We start from the raw sequence: 13,762 nt of genomic DNA on the forward strand, positions 1-13,762 counted from the left end.
CAGGCAAGTGTGCTACCACTTGAGCCACATCCCCAGCCCTGCTGTAGATTCTTGACTACAATCATGAATTGTGTCTCAAGTTTATACCTACAGTTCTCTCAAATTTATGGATGAAAGCACTTCCTCTGTATTAAACTAGTAGCTTCTCTTGATTTTTTTTTTAAAGAAAGAGTGAGAGAGAGTGAGAAAGAGGGAGAGAGAGAGAGAGAATTTTAATATTTATTTTTTAGTATTTGGCAGACACAATATCTTTGTCTGTATGTGGTGCTGAGGATCGAACCCGGGCCACACGCATGCCAGGCGAGCGCGCTACCGCTTGAGCCACATCTCCAGCCCCTTGATTTTTTTTTAATATATATATTTTTAGGTGTTGACGGACCTTTATTTTATTTTATATGTTATGCTGAGGTTTGAACCCAGTGACTCACACATGCTAGGCAAGAGCTTTACCACTAAGCCACAACCCCTGGTCCCTCCACTTATTTTTTAATCTTTTGCTTAATATTTCTATCAACAAATATTGCTGAGTTACCTATTCTGAACCTGATCAACTTGAATTAGTATATGCTAAATTAAGAGCCAATACTTAAATATAATTTTTAAGTGTATTGTGACATTCAAACATCTGAGTGAGGTCACTCTTCCACCTCCATGTCTTTGATATTTGGGTCATCAGGAATTAAAGCCAAGTATGGAGTGCTGCGCCCCTTCCCTGTCTCAGGCAAAGGCAAGGCGCTACTGAGGTGGATGGCGCAAGGCATTCATCCTCTGGAGGAGTGCAGTATGTTTCTGGGAATGGGCTGATTTGTTTTTGTATTCCTTTAATAAGTATAGTTGTGATTTCTCATATGACAATTAAGTATGAAGGAAAAAACATGACTTTCCCAATTAATGCAACTACTTCTAAAGAATAGATCTGTTTGCTCTAAATGCAATGCTTCAGCTGTGGAGCGTAAATTGTTAATGTTTAATGAAAAACTCCCTTTGTTCCTGTCAAGGAAGGTTTTGAGAAATTAAATTAAAATCTAGAGAAGAAAAATTAATTTTAAGAAGACAGATTAGTGCTTAGTACTGGGCAACTTGTTCTTGTTCCTGTGCACAATGGTTTGTGCTCTTACTCTTGTTTGATTAAAATTAATAACAAGTCAACCACTTGCCATAACCATGGCACCAGTTCCAGTCAGTAAGTCAAGAAAGAATAGTCAAGGTATAGGCCAATATTTTGGGACATTTGTAACTATTATTAAAAGTTAACTAATCAGAAACTGCTCAAAGCAAAACGTGAACTGAAAGTACAAATGCTTGCTTATGCATAAGCCAAGATACATTTCTTCTATTCTAATTGTAGCTAGGTAATATTTTGTTTCTTTAAATAATGATTCCTGTTTTGTAACCACAAAGTACTGTGAGCATGCCAAAATGAAAAGTATATATGATCAACTTCACAAGTAAAGATTGGGATCAACATCTGCACTTTGGTGTCTGTGTTGTTTTTCCACCCCTCTTTTGCAGACTCCTCACCATCCGTTTGTCTCCTGAGACCCCCTGTTGGAGCTGGTCTCCGACAATGGAGTAGGTAAAACAAGTGAAATTCAGGTGTTGATTAGAAACACACACACACACACACACACACACACACACACACACACACACACGGGGTGCATTGTGGTACAGTGGTAGAGTGCTTGCCTAGCACATGTGAGGCCCTGCGTTCAATCCTCAGCACCACATAAAAATAAATAATTAAAATAAAGGTATTGTGTCCAGCTACAACTAAAAAATAAATTTTAAAAAAAGAAACACACATACACAAAAATAAGCTGCAAAAATATTAAGAAGAGGAAACTGAGTTCACTCTGGAACTAGGATCTGGAAATAAGCTTTCCGAAATGTAAGCAGATTCCTGTTCCCAAAGGCAACAATGACAAGCCCATTTTGACTCCTCTCCAGAACAGCCCCTATCATCCTCTTCCAGCTGCATTTTTTTAGAATTAAAAAGTGTGTTTGGATATGGATTAAAAACATAATCAAGGATTTGTTCACTGCAAGTCAATTTTTAAATCTCCAAGATCTTGGGAGAAGGGCAGCCAAGAACCAAGAAACACAGAGCATAAGATGTTCATATTTTCTGGCAAAGAAGGAGAGGTGCTCTTACTAAGGCTGCCACATTCCCCCACCCCCCTGCCCCAAATGATTGATGGGGTCATTTGTTTGGCAATTTTATGGAGTCCTTTATAGGTTATGTTAAGATCAAAAACAAGAGGGCCCTGAGTAAGGGAACAAACTGACTCAGCTCCATTGTTCTTAGTAACTCCAATCAGTGGCTCTTTACCTAAAAATCCCATGACACTTCTCCTGTTCCTAATCAGATATGAACTTTCAGGTCCTCAAGCTATCATAGATCTGGTGGGTCCTTTTCATTTGATCCTCATTTATACTTCCAACATTGTAGACTGTGACCACCACTCCTCCCCATACCCAAAGATTGCATAGCTGTTACATACTCCTGTTTCCCTGTGTGGTTGCTACACAGAGTGCTTGAAAAATTGTTATCTTTTCTGTCTTGTGATATTTCCCTCTTTTCATTTCTTCAATTATTTCAAACCTAAGAATTAAAGTGTAGACAAATGTAATAAGCTGAGTGTTTGCAATCCACCCCTCAAGCACATATGCTGAAACTTGGTCATCAATATGATGGTATTAGGACATATGGATATTAAGACATATGGGAAGTCATAAATCATGTGCATGGAGCCCTCATTAAGGGATTAGTGCATTTATATAAAGGACACTAAGGGCTCTCTCTTCCCTTCTACCACATAATGGCACAGCAAGAATACCCTCTTCTGTGAGCTGGACAGTGAGCCTAACCAGATACCATGTTGTCATCTTGATTTTGAACTTGCCAACCTCCAACATTGAGGGAAATAAATTTGTGCTCTTGATAAGCCACCAAGCCTATTATTCTCTGTTACAGCAGCCCAAACAGACTAAGTCAAAAAGAATAAAACACAGCTTGCAAAGGGAGAATAAACAAGAACTGATTCTCCTCCAAACCTGGCTGGATCACAAACCAGTAAGTGTGGTTCCAACAGAAGAAAAGTGAAAATCTTTACCAGGCAAATTGCAAATTATCCTGCAGGGTGGTCTGATGCTTCTTCAGTTCACAGACTACAGTTCTCTAGTCCCATATGGAGTGACGCTATATAGTTTACTAAGGATGGGTCAAAAGTCTTTCTTCTCAGTGATACTCCTCTCTGCACATTCTTAACATTGGAATTCACAGGGTTCTTCCTCTTCTTTCCTGCCAGTATCATCCAGATTCAGTGTGAAGCCATCACTGCCTGACTATTGGCCAGAAAAAACACTTACTCAAATAGATTAAAAATAATATAATTCCTTAAATTATACAGTTTAGATATCACAACAACAAATACATGACCCTTGCTAGGTACTTGACTCTTAACATGAAGTTATATATTGATGAATTCACAGTTTAATGAGGGATATAGGCAAATTAGTAATCCAATACAGTACAATACATATTATAAATAAATAAGGGGTGGGCTGGAGTTATAGCTCAGTGATAAAGTCCTTGCCAGGCATACTGGAGGGCCTGGGTTCAATTCCTGGCTCCATAAAATAACAACAACAAACAAAAACTTCCAGAAGGACCTCAAACAAAATAAACAAACCAAGGAATGATTACATTGAAACAGTAACTACAAAAGTATCTTATTAAAACACTAAAGGGTTTTATGTGATCAACTTTAGCTGGGGTGCTGACATATATTCATTGAGCAACTTCTGTGATCCAGACACTATGCTAAACATTGAGAAGGCAGAAGTAAACACATTTCCTTTCTTCATATGGTTTCAGGAAACTGTGGACAATAAACCTAGAACAAATAAATATAAAAAGTATAATTACAAACAATGGAAAGTGCCGTGAGAAAATGAATAGAGTGCTATAAAAAGATATGATGGGGAGAACTAATCAGTATCCAGAAATCAAGTAGGGAGTTTCAGAGGAAATGACAGTAAAGACCTGAAATTCGAGTATCCATTAGACAGGAAAAGAATTGGGAAAGAAGGTTCCAGGAAGAGACACAGCCCAAATGAAGACTGTAAGATGAGATACAAGATTTTGGCTTGAGCAGAGTAAGCAAAGTTGGGAGTCCCAGGATATAAAAATTTAGAGACTGGGACCAGATAATTGAAGGATTGGTAGGCCATCTAAGACTGAATTTCATTCTAATTATTGGGGCAAGCTATTGGAGAGTCATAAATAGTGGAAGAAGTACCTTCCAAATGATTATGAATTCTTAACAAGCATTTAACTAAATATGATTTAGACTTATACTTGTACACTATTTGATCCTCTGGCACAAAACACAACCTCTTCAAAGCGCTATCCTTTTCTGAATAAAATCATGCTCTCATTTTCAGTGACTGTGTTCCTTCCTCAGAGGTCAGCTGTTCCTGCTATTCTCTCTTCTCTTCACCCCACATGCACAACATAATATCTTTGTCCCCAAAATTCCCTTCAGTTGAGCCAAGCCATGATTTTCCTATTTTATGGGATGCTTTTCTCCCTCCAAATATTTGGAAAAATTCCATAACCTTGAATTCCTTCCCTTCCTTCAGATTCTCATTCTTACCTTTACCTCACGGACTCTCTCTAGCTCTTCTCTAGGATTTGGTGTGTATTGTTTTATAAACTTTGGCATCACTATGACCAGTTACCTGACAAGAACAACATAGAAGAAGAAAAATTTATTTTGGCTCACAGTTTCAGAGGTTCAGTCCATGGTGTGCTGACTCCATAGTTCTGGGCCCAAGGTGAGTTAGAACATTATGGCAGAAGGAAAGTGGCTCAAGACATGACAGCCAGGAAACTGAGAGAGAACTTTTTGCACCAAGACAGAGTCATGTCATTGTCCAATGGGCTATATGCAAAGGGGACATATGTTCCTTCTGAGTCAATGCATTTTAAATGCAGCACAAGACTCCACGGTCCTCTTTCTCTGCAAAATCAACCAAGGATGCCTCCTGTTTCTGGTGGTACAAATGAGTTGCCATGTAGAGAAGAGTTGCTAAATTACATGGACCTGTAGAGAACTTGAATTTATCATCATTTCTGTGATGTTTATTACAAAAGCACAACACAGCACATCCTCACTAATATAAAAAGATGGTAAGAAATGATCACACTTTCTACCCACAGTGTCTTTATTTCCTTCTAAGTGTTGTAATTATTTTTAAGGGTATGTTTTATCGATTATTTTAGATACTTAACTTTGGGTTTTTTTTTTGTGTGTGTGTGTGTGTGATTATTCTTTTTAACTAGATTTCTCCTTCCCCCACCCAATGATCTTATAATAAATATAATAACCACTTCGCTGAGTTAATGTAACAAATTAAACAGACTACCAAAATTATTTTATTCTTTTCTTCCTTTTCTGCTATCTCCTTTCCTTCCTTAATTTTCTCTTCTTTTTTCTTTCTTTGTTTGTTCATACCTTTTGCAAGCAATAACTACTTAATGACTCCCACAGGTTATCTTTCATTTGATTACAAATAATCACTAATGTGCTAAAATGATAGGCTTCTCTAAATCTTCTCTATCTTCTCCCTTTCCTCTTTCCTCCCATTTCAGTGAACCCCTGCTGTCATCCAGAATTACACCTTTTGTTGTTTTTTTCTTCTTTGAATGATCCAGGGACTCAGCCTTACAATTTTTGAGATGTTGGGAGTGAGGGATTTCATCATTCAGAGTAACCTTCTACATTTCTAGGCTGCATGGTGGGACCCAATCCCTCAAACTCTCTTTATTGCTTACTGCATAGAAGTCCCATTTCTATAAAAGTTCTACTGTTGTCATAATCTAAAGTAGTAAGAAGACCACAAAAGCTTTTGAACCAGGGAAAATCAGAGAGCTTTATGCTCATAGTGCCAAACTGCTTTCCTGTTTCCCCCTCTAAAACGATAATTGGTCCAAAAGAACAAGATTCAAAAAGCACTGAAAATGATAAAGCAGAATCATATCCGAAGCTAGTAAACCTTGCCAGCACCGTGTAGCAGGAATTACATGTGAACACCTGAAACTGGTTAATGTTGTTTATTTACTTGCATTACTCCAGCCACAGCCAGTAAGGTCATCCTTAATGCTTATATTTATCCAGTTCCTGTTTTTTTCCCGTGTCTCCAGTTTTCAGTCTTAGACTCAACTCTTGCTCCTATCAGCAGATTGTACTTCTTGACTTTACTCTTCCAATTCCTCTGTTTGTCATGTCTGTTTTGGGACATTTCCTTTGGCTCTGTGTATTCTAGGTCAATCCTCAGAAGTCTGCCTTAGCTCTGACCCTAGCAGATTAGCCCAAGATGGAATTGGGCACATATGAATGGATTACTATAAAAACCTAATAGTGAATAAAATGAAATGTTTAACCAAAAGGCCACAAACGGTATGCTAAGAGATGGCTAGCACTGACTCTTGAGGTTAATTGTTAGATATTCAAGAATTTTGAATGTCAGTTGTTAAACATAGCCATTATAAAATTCAAACCATTTAAACTTATAATTAATTAAACCATATTAAAACAAAAGAAATACATATGCAAAACTCAACATTTCTAACTACTAGATGCTTACTATTTTCTTTTCTCTTGGGATTATCTGCATCTAATCTATCTGCATGATGAGAAGGTTGTGTAATGATGTACAATTGAACATATTTTCCCAAACTTGCATGAGTGATGTTGGTCACAGGGAGAGTAAATACACTATAAAAATTAGCAAATCCTACATATGCGAATCCCACCACCCACATACAGCCGGCTGCTAAACATGTAATAACATACTACTTTAAAGGGGTAGCAATGTCTTCCAGATGGTTAATAAAGACAAAGATGTGGGGTAAAGAGAATATTTATAGTACTTTCCTCTAATTTATTCTCAAACTGTTCGTTTCCTAAACAGGAAACCTTAAGCTACCCAGCCACAGAGCTTTTGTTTCCTTCATCTCAGCTGCAGAAATGGGCCTTTATTTTCTTCAGCCAAGTGGTTTATCAAAAGTTTTTGACCATTGTAAATCTAAGGATGGATTCATTATCTAAATCAGGTCAATTGTGGGCACTGAGTCTGATTCAAGTTGCTTGAAATTGAACTGTCAGGAAATTCAACCTGTCATTCCTGCTGGCCATGAATAAGGAAGCATGTAGCCTCCAAGGACACTGAAAGTCATCTTGGAACCACAAATGAAAGAGACTGCCCAAGAATGATTATAAGCTGAGGAAGAAGAACCAAGAAACGGTGAAAGAACTAGGTTCTGGACCAGGCCTTTGTCTAAAAATCTAATCTTAGTATTTATGTGAGTCAATGAATTTCCCTTTTTTTTTTAATTGGAGTAAACTTTACTTTCATTTACTTATGCATGACATAGCAGTTGTATCTTTAAATGAGGTAAATGCAGAAAGAAAGTCAATACACTTAGTTCTTTATTTCTCAGGACTTTATGTGTCTATATGCCTGACTCTCCAACCACTAGATTTTTTTTTGCACATCATTATATCTTTAGCCAAATTAACAATGCACCCTGTAAGTAGAGAGTAAGTAGTAAGTGCTTAAAATAAGTTTACTTAATTGAATTGGTTAGTAAATCTTGGGGGAATTGTGCAAGAATGGAGTGAATCAGAGTAAATTCCTCCTCTCTTCTTTGGCTGAACAGTCAATTTGAATCCATCTGTTGTCACTTGTGAATGTCCCAGGGAAAAAGAAAGAAAGCAATGCAACTTGTGAGTCCAACAGTACAGTCTGCAAACTAGAAAAGGTTGTAGTATTTGGCTAGGAAGCCTGAAAATTAGCTGTAGTTTTCTACTTGGCAAAAACACTAAGAAAACTCCTTTGGTCTATGTTTGCATGATGCTAAGTATCTGAATAAGAATTAAAACGTGAAGTCAACATGCTTCAAAAAATCTATGCGTATGACAGCACTTTGAAAAAATATCCAGTTACTGAACTGGAATTCCCTTGTTTATCCAGGAGTCCAGGATAAACTGGACTTAGGTCAACAAAAGCAATGACAATGAGAGTAATAATCTCAGAACTATGTGGCACTGAGTTTCTCAATGAAATCTGTCCTTTATGATTGGAGGAGGGAGAGAGATAGGGAACACTGGCCAATCAACATGAATCATTCGATTACATTTCAAAAAAGAAATAGATGTGCTGCTTCTCTTTCTCACTCATTCCCTATTTTGTTTTGTTTGTTTTTCTACAGCCATACCACTCTCTATCATACAAACATTGTATTTATTTTTATTACATTGATTGTTTCTCCATCTCCCATAATGAAAGCTCTAGGAGGACAATTATCTGTCTCTGTTTTTGTTCACTGCTCCATTCTCAGTACCTAAAATAGAATCTGGAACAGAATAAATGCTAAAAAAAATTTTATTGAGCAAATAAATGGCCTGTAAAATGGAAATTTGCTAGTAAATTCACAAATAAGAAACTAACTGCCTCATGAAAAAGTAAGGATTTCTTCCAAATGAAATTAAAAGACTCTGTACATTAATAGTTTAACTAGCGTATATGAATATAAACAATTTGTTTAACATCCTACACTTTTTTATTCCCTTTTGGAAAATGAAGACAACTCTGCCAATCCTGTACTCTCCAAAAGCTTCAAAGTACTTCAAAAGAGGCAATAGCTGTAAAGTCTTAGGTTAAAGAATCAGTAAAGGAGCTCCGTATGGATGGTTTTCCATAAAAGTTAAATGAAGATCTCAGTTGTCCTTTTATGTATTAAATAGGAAAATTTCCATTCGCAGGTTTTTGGTTTTTTTGTCATATGCCTATGAGCAATGGTGTGTAAATCACTTTTCTATTCCTATTGCTCTGAAAGTTTTGTTTTTATAAATTTTAACTAAGCATTTGTAAGCAAAACTGTCATTTCCAACACTTCAAATTTGGTTTTAAGGCCAATTGTTTTAAAGATGAAAATAGGTTTACTCCACAAATCCAACCTGATATTTATTTAAACTTATGAAATGGTATTTCTCCAGAGTAATCACCCTTCACTGCATTATGTTAATAGCAAAACTCTCTTTTTGTTGCAGAAATTCTACTTTTTCTCTTCTCATTTCCTCCTTCAAGCTGAATTCTGTTTTTCAGGATGTCTCTTTCCAATCTTTAAAAAGAGACCCTGTACCTTTAATAACAGAGATCTGTTGAGAGGTTTCTTTTCAAACTTGTTCATCGTAGTGATGAAACCAGCTGTAATTTGAGAGCCCAGAGATCCTTAGGATCTTTAGCCAAAGGAAAAGCTCCCTCCATTTTCCCACCCAGTCCAGAAGTTGAAAGTGTCTAAAAGCAAGAGCTTCTTTCTAGCTACACTGCTCCATCTCCCTGGAGCAAGGGGCAATGGAGCCAGCGACCTGCAGCACTCTGCAGGACGTCTTCTCCCCTCTGCCCTGTGATCCCATCTGGACTGCAAGAGAGCGGTAGTTCCAGTCACTGAGCAAATGCAGAGCCAGGTGCACCCTGCGCTGTTGCAGGGCAGTGCTACCCAGGCCCTGTCGCCCACAGCCACATGAAGCCTGCTGGGGTGCAGGGGCCACGGTGCAGTTAGCCGACGGGGACTGAGGAGGACACTGTCTCAGGAAGGCACTGACTCCCAAGAGGACCCCTTTCCTTGTTCCTGGACAAAAGAGTCTTCTCCTGGGGTCCCTGGTCTTCCTTAATATTCAGAATGATGGTCCCAAAGTTCCTCTGGATGGGTTTCCTCTGCCACCTGTGTCAGGGCTACTTTGATGGTCCTCTCTACCCAGAAATGTCCAATGGGACTCTGCACCACTACTTCGTGCCCGACAGGGACTATGAGGAGAACGATGACCCCAAGAAGTGCCAGCTGCTTTTCAGGGTGAGTGACCATGTGCACTGCTCCCAAGGGGAAGGGACCCAGGCCAGTAGCTTGATGAGTCTCACCCTTACAGAGGAGTTCACCATGCTGGGCCGCCAGGTGGAGGATGCTGGGTGCGTCTTGGAGGGCATCAGCAAGAGCATTTCCTACGACCTGGATTGGGAAGAGAGTTATGGCAAGTATCTGAGGTGGGAGTCCCACCAGATCGGGGATGCCTACTCCAACTCCGACAAGTCCCTCACTGAGCTGGAAAACAAATTCAAGCAGGGCCAGGAAGAGGATAGCCAGCAGGATGCTGGTCCACATCAAGTCCCTGCTGAAAGAAATGCCTGACATCTCCACAGGGCTTAGGGAAAAATAGGAGCTGCTGGCCCTCACCATCAGGAGCCACGGGACTTGGCTAGGTTAGCTGAAAAATGATTATCTTAAAGTATGAGGTGGAAGAGCACAAATGCCAGAGAGAGCAATCAAATCAGCTCCATAGTGGAGGGTGGGGGATAGATGAGGGGGCTTAATTTTTCCTTACTCTTATAATATTTTATATCCAGATTTGCACTTTGAGAATTAATCTGAAATCATCTTTAAAAAAGAAAGAGTTGAAAGGTGAAGTGGTTGTTTCAATTCTGTACATTATTTATGTGATTGTTACAGATTTATCTATCCGTGGGAAAGAACAAATTAAAGCAATACCCCCTCATTCCTAGTGTGCTTTAAAATAACTCTGCAGAGATATTTGTTTCAGCCATATCTGAATGGATACAGGCTATGCAGTAGAGACTGATTAAACTTCCCCTTCCTGGTGATTATGGGATATACCCAAGGACCATAGTGTGAAGCTCCTTTCACCTTCAGCGGTCTCTCTTGGGCTCTACAAACAAAGTGACTGTTTTTCAAATGAAGTCCAAGGTGTTGCTCTCTATGCCTGCCAGTCCACGGAAGTTTCTTGCTTCTTCTGCTTTTCTCTCTTATTTATTAACCATGGTCTGTGAGTTGTTTTTGTTTTTGCTTTTTTTTTTTTGTAAACATATTGTTGGGAAACTCTGTGCAAATCATCCTTTATAGGAAGATTTGCAAGTTTCCTCTGTGGGTGTATGTAAGTTTCAGCAGCAACATTGAAGAAGTCTCTGCTTTGTGGTAGTTGCCCTCTCATGTTGATATGCTGATTTGTATTGTCTCATTGTGTGTCCGTGCTTTGTCATCAGTGCAAGAGTCAATTACAAAAAAGTAGTTTGAACACCCCACGCAGAAGCCTATGATTGAAGTTGTCAATGTATTTTTTACTCATTCAGGGGTTTTGCTTCTTTTTGCTTATTAGAAACTTGTACTTCAAGGAGGGGGATATTCTAATTCTAATAACTCCTTAGCTAAGTTTTATCATTCAGCCAATAAATGTGTTTTCACATAATACTGGCTTATTTTCTAATTTATATCTGTAGATTTCATATTTCAAAGAGAGGCCCATGCAAAGGAGAGAGGATGGGATTTAAGCCAGTTTACTTAGTGTGTATGATAAAGAAGGAAGGAGAGCTATGCATTTAACAACACCCCCCCACTGCTAACCCTTATTATCCTCATGAGGAAAAAAAAAAAAAAACTAGCTTGTGCCAGAACTTTAAATTTAATCTCTGCCGCTCTGCTTAAAAACTCATTTTCTGGTGAGAGAAGCGAGATTTATTCCTACATACTGGGCCGTGCTGCTTATGATGGTGCTGGAGAGGGGGCACTGAGCTGTTGGGCATGAAGTGTAACAGAACAGACTTTACCACCTGAAACTGCTGCTTCAAGTTCAGATCAGGCAAGGAACAAATCTCGTAACAACCAACAAGACCAAAGAAGCATACACTTAAGTTGAAGACACAACACTTGATCTGAAACAAGAAGTTTGTGCCTACTCAACAGCTTTGAAAGAGCACGTCCCAATGCTGCTAGTAATCTTTGTTTTCTTCAGTGCTGTACTGTGAGATGCCCAGTGCAGCAGCAGTTGTATTCTTTATTAGTTTGGTAGATCTTTTTCTCTCGCTCTTTTTTTTTTTTTTTTAATACTAGTAACTTTCATCCTTTGAAACGTGTGCTAAAAAAGAAAAATCAGCAAATACTACTGAAAGTGCAATATTTGATTATCACTGCAAGATGAGCTTTGATTCAAACCTTCTCCACAACAATGGACACAATTGTTCCATTGTCCTGTAAAGGATGATGGAAAAGCTCCATATACTCAACAAGCCAAAACAACAATTTACCTGTCCGAGATTTATTAGCAAGACCATAGCAGCCAGTCGCAGAAGAAAAGGGAGTTGAGAGAGAGAGAAGAGAGAGAGGGAGAGAGAGAGAGGAGAGGGGAAAGAGAGAGAGAGAGAGAAGGGGGCAGAGAGAGAGGGAGAGGAAGAGAGTAAGAGAGGTAGAGTAAGAGAGCGAACGCGAACAGGGTATTGATATTTATGGGCTTAACACAGGATGAGGAGGAACAAGGCCAGTGGCCTGTTACTTCTTCATTGGCCGAGAGTTCACGCCACTTCAAGGATTGAAGGTGTGCCATTCAAAGTTCGCACCATTCACAGGGATTGGAGGTGATGGTTCACATGCCACTCAGTGCGTCATGGACCTGAGCTCCCTGAAGAGAAGTGCTCCGGGCACCATCTTTACCAACATTTCTCCCTTTTTTGTTTTGGTTTAGGGGCATTGTACTCAATCTGGCTACTTCCTGCTGAGTAGGGTTGTTGTTTAGAGGGAGGGAGGGAGATCCCTTGGTTGGAGAAGGAGGGCCAGAAGGCCTCATATCCATGCACTGCAGACATGGATTTCCTCTGGGGAGAAGTCCATGAATGTTCCCTGCAACTATGAAAAGAAACAGCATTAAATTCTGGTCTGTTGTCCAGTCTGTAGGGCTGATAGAAAAAAGCCTATGTCCAGGAGAAGGCAGATTAGAACATAAATCTGAAAACCCAAGGCTTATTTCTTTGGCATGGTGGGGTAGAGATGGCCCTTTCATGGAGTTGTCATTCAGTATCTTCATCTTTCATCAGTCTGTGGGGGTTTCTTGGGATGACTGGATGTGCATGTCATCTGGCTCATTGACAAGTAGCTGATAATCCCTGAGGAGATGCTGATTGAAAGTTTGGTTAGAGATTTTGTTAATTTGTCCTTGAAAGAATTTTAAAATGCAAGGAAGGAAAGCACAGAATAAAAAGACCAACTAGAGGTCCCAGTATTGAAAGAATCGAGCAGATAAGGGGATTTGTGAAGAGGTCCCAATAGGATTATTGTGCCAATTGCTGATTTCTAAAGAGGGTGTGGATGTACTGTGTTGCTGTGGGTACCTAGATCCTATCAGCAGACATGTTATTCTCCAGAATGGGATGGAGGAAAGTGCGTGGCTATGAGAAATGGAGCTTGTGAGGATTATCTGGGGATATCTCACTGGTAAATCTGGGCAATTGTGGGGATCCTGCAAGGTTGGGAGCTGTGGTGGGATTGTCCTCTGGGGGGCTTGCCACTGGTTTTAACCTAGAAATATGAACCCAGGGGGTTAGTTTCTTTCCTTCCTGTTGGAGTTCTGCAGCATTGGGTGTACACAGGACTACCTGTAATGGCCCTCTCCATTATGGGGTTAGGAGGGGATCCTTCCCCTGGGGAAGAAAAGTAGACCCATTCTCCTGGTTTGAGTGGAAAGGAGGCAGCTGTGTCTCTGGATCTTGAAGCAACAAATCTTGTTGCTTCCATAGCTCAGAGCATATAAGAAAAAGGAGGGGAAGAGCATATTGGTCGGGGAGGGGCCAAGGATCTGGTGAGATTCCTGGGGGTAGAAGGGGACTACCATATATTATCTCAAAGGGGAAG

General features: G+C 39.6%; 1 pseudogene; it reads left to right on the top strand.

Annotated features, from left to right (window-relative positions):
* Positions 1-9,754: 9,754 nt before the first annotated feature.
* On the top strand, positions 9,755-10,361 carry LOC143389585 (fin bud initiation factor homolog; annotated as a pseudogene).
* The last annotated feature ends 3,401 nt before the right edge of the window (positions 10,362-13,762 follow it).

Source organism: Callospermophilus lateralis, unplaced genomic scaffold, assembly GCF_048772815.1.
Source record: "Callospermophilus lateralis isolate mCalLat2 unplaced genomic scaffold, mCalLat2.hap1 Scaffold_63, whole genome shotgun sequence".
Lineage (NCBI taxonomy): Eukaryota > Metazoa > Chordata > Mammalia > Rodentia > Sciuridae > Callospermophilus > Callospermophilus lateralis.